This window comes from Carlito syrichta, unplaced genomic scaffold, assembly GCF_000164805.1.
Source record: "Carlito syrichta isolate Samal-C Ts95f unplaced genomic scaffold, Tarsius_syrichta-2.0.1 Scaffold302339, whole genome shotgun sequence".
NCBI lineage: Eukaryota > Metazoa > Chordata > Mammalia > Primates > Tarsiidae > Carlito > Carlito syrichta.
The window spans coordinates 164,957-169,174 of NW_007246435.1; positions in this window are offsets into that span (position 1 = coordinate 164,957).

A 4,218-nucleotide genomic window follows, 5' to 3' on the forward strand; every position below is an offset into this window, starting at 1 on the left:
GAACTAGAGTCTATAATACTGAGTGACCTCTCACAGAAACAAAAGATCCGAGTATCACATGTTCTCACTCATATAATGGACCTTGAACATCCAATGCAATACTATAAGAAAATGACTGACGGTACTGGGAAACTATGGGGGGGAGGGGGAGGGGATTAACAGTAGCAAATATCTGTCGGGGGATGGGAAAACACCTCTTATCAACAGGGTGCCTGAATGAAACGTAATTATACACCTAACCCTTAACTGTACCCCACAAAACCATAATAAAAAATACTGATTAATAAAAAAAAAAAAAAAGAAACCCATGAAGTAGAAATTTTAATGGTGGTTAATCTGAAGTATAAAAGGAATTTTTTTAAAAACAGTATAAACTTAAACACAGGTTTCCCAGTACCTGTGTACTTTATTCATTGAACCATTGTTTTTTAGAACATGAACCGTATGCAGGAGATTACTTTTTTTTAAGTGAAAAAGGATTGAATAGGCAATACAAAAAGCCCAAATTCAAAAAACACAAAAGGGTATGCAATTTAAAATCTCTCCCAACCCGTTTCCAAGCCATCTAGTTTCTGTTTCTTGAAATAATAAGTTGTACTGCTTGTTGACGTTTCTCCTGGTTAGATACTCAACAAGTTGCCTAATATGTCCCGAAAAAAGAATTTTTCAGTAACCACATACACATACCAATACAAAGAGAGAATGTCTTTCCTGCCCTCTAGCCACATGAAATTGCATTAATTATATGAACCAAATTAATCATCTTTCCTCCCCAAACTAAAACCCACTCCCTGATTTTCCTAGTTTTGTATTTGGAGAAACAGCCAAGCAAGGCTGAAAGAACAGTGATTTAGTCCTGCAGTTAAAATTGGTAAAACAAGATGCAAAGAATATTGGTGTTCCTAGTACTCGTTTTTCAACTTTCTTGTAAGTTTGACATTTTTCAAAATAGAAAAAAATGTCAATGACAGAGGATAGCTAACTTTAAAACATTTATATATAATGCAAGTCTACTGTGCTATACCAAAAACCAAACAAGCACACTAAAATTCTAATTTAAAACAAGATAAATAAAGAATGGGGTTCTTTACAAGAACAATTTACAAGAGGGATCTTAACTTTACAGTATGATTTATTTAAACCAAACACAAACCTCTGAATATTACAGGAAATATCTTTGGTAAAATTATGTAGAAACTCAACTTTAGGAAGTCAAATACAGAATAAGTATAAGCTTAACTTAAAATTTATGGTAAATGGAATTTTAAAATTTTTAAGCATTAACTTTTTCTGTTCAAAGATTGAAAACAAATCTAGTGCTTCAGCTTTTCAAAGGTACTGAGGTCAACAACTTCACTAAAAGACTCTCACGCACTTTGGGAGGCCGAGGCAAGGGGACTGCCTGAGCCCACGGGTTCGAGAACAGCCTGGGCAACTTGACGAGACCTCATCTCTACAATAAATAAAAAAATTATCTAGGTGTGGTAGCCTGTAGTTCCAGCTACTTGGAAGGCTGAGGCGGAAGGATCACAGGAACACAGCAGGTCAACACTGGAGTGGCCGTGAGCTTGCCACTGAACTCCAGCCTGGGTGATGGAGTGAGACTCCAACTAAAAAAACAAACAAACACACAAACAAACAAATATATATATAATTGAATAGAAAAAGAACTAAAAATTAAGCATTCATCTAAAGAAATTAGAAAAAGATGGCAAATTAAACCCAAAGAAAAAGTTAAACCCAAAGAAAGAGAAAAGAAATTAAGAGAAGCATCAAATAGAAAATAAATATTTCGAAAAACTAGCCTGGGTGTGGTGGCTCATGCCTGTAATTTCAGCACTTTGGGAGGCCAAGGCAGGAGTATTACTTGAGCCCAGGAGTTTGAGACCAGCCTGGGAAACATAGTGAGACCTTGTCTCTACAAAAAAATTAGCCAAGTGTGGTGTCACACGCCTTTAGTCCCGGCTACTTGGAAGGCTGAGATGGAAGAATTACCTCAGCCTAGGAAGTAGAGGTTGTGGTGAGCCGTGATTGTTCTACTACACTCTAACCTGGGCAACAGAGTAAGACCCTGATTAAAAACAAAAGTAAGAAAAACAAGTAAGATAAAATGATACCTGGTCACATTGTAGTCAAATTACCGGGGGAAAATGATAGGAAAAAAAGTAACAATGGAACAGGATAGAGATTCCAGAAGCAAAACTTCAGTTCCTTAACCAACTCATCTTCAATAAAGCCTCCACCAACAACCACTGGGGAGAGGAGAACCTATTCAGTAAATGGTGCTGGGAAAACTGGCAGACCACATGCAGAAGAATAAAACAGGACCCCTACCTATCACCATACATAAAAATCAACTTGCAAATGGATCAAAGACTTAAACATAAAACCTTAAACTAGAAGAATCTTAGAAAAGCAGAGACAACCTTATGGAAATCGAAATAGGCAACCAATTCCTGATCAAATCCCCAAAAGCCCATGCCATAAAAGATAAGATAGACAAGTGGGACCTCATCAAACTGAAAAGCTTCTGCAAAGCAAAAGAAGCCATCAAGAGATCAGGAAGACAGCCCACAGAATGGGAAAAAACATTTGCCAACTGCATATCTGACAAAGGCCTAACATCCAGGATCTACGAAGAACTCAAACATGCCAAAAGGAAAAACACTAATAGCCCCATTAAAAAGCGGGCAAAATACATGAATAGATACTTCTGAAAAGAAGACATATGAGTAGCCAACAGACACCTGAAAAATGCTCAGCTTCACTAATCATCAAAGAAATGCAAATCAAAACCACATTGAGATACCACCTAACTCCAGTAAGAATGGTCATCATTAATAAAACAAAAAAACAAATGTTGGTAAGAATGTGGAGAAAAGGGAACACTTCTACACTGTTAGTGGGAATGCAAACTAGTTTAACCTCTATGGAAAATAGTGTGGCGATTCCTAAAAGAACTAGAAATCAACTTTCCATACGACCGAGCAATCCTCCCTCTGAGAATATACCCAGAGGAACTTAAATCACTTTACAAAAAAATACCTGCACATCCATGTTTTCTGCAGCACTGTTCACAATAGCAAATACATGGAACCAACTGTGCTATACATCGAAACTGGACTGGATAAAAAAAAATGTAGTGCATATACACGACAGAATATTACATACCCATAAAGAAGGACAAAATTATGGACTTTGCAGCAATTTGCATGGATTTAGAGTCTATAATACTCAATGACTTATCACAGAAACAAAGAACTGAGTACCACATGTTCTTCCTCATAAGTGGACCCTGAACATTTATGATACTATAAGAAAGGGATTGGCAGTAGCGGGACACCGCCAGGGGAAGCTGGAGGTCATATAACATCACTAAGGGCACCTGATCTCAAACCAGGCCAAGTGGAGACCAAAGGGAGGCCCAAACTTTACCTGTATGATGACCACTTGAATACCTAATCCTGAATTGTACCCCACATCTTTAAAAAAAAAAATGCAAAAAAAAAAAAAAAACCGGTGGCTCAACCTGTAATCCCATGCCTTTGGGAGGCTGAGGTGAGTGGATCGCCTGAGCCTATGGGTTCGAGACCCGCCTGGGCAACTTGACGAGACCTCATCTCTACAATAAATCAGAAAATTAGCCGGGCATGGTATCGCGCCCCTGTAGTTCCAGCTACTTGGAAGGCTGAGGCGGAAGGATTGCCGGAGCCCAGCAGGTTGAGGCTGCAGTGGCCAGGAGCGTGCCACTGCACTCCAGTCTGGGAGACAGAGTGAGACTCCAACTCAAAAAAAAAGCAGTCAAAGATAAAAGATATCTTACATTATTCTATTACGAATAATGGTTGATTCCTTAGCAGAATTAATGCAAAACAGAGGGAATGAAGGGAAAAATTATAGTATTGAAGAACAAATAATGTAGAATAATATATTATCCTATAAAAATATGAATGAAGAGAAAACATTTTATTGAAAAAAACTGAAATAAATTGTCGCCAGCATACTCATACTTCAAAATACTTTCACTGAGTATATAATTTTATACATTCTGTTACTTTTTGGTTTCCATTTTTGCTGTTGAGAAGCCAGCTGTCAGTCTATTTGTTAATTACTTGCCTTAATGATAATCTGTTGTTGGCTCTTTTGTTTTGTTTTTCTGGCTGTTTTTTTAAAAGGTCTTCCCTTTTATTTCTGTGTTAAAAAGTTTTTTTATTATAA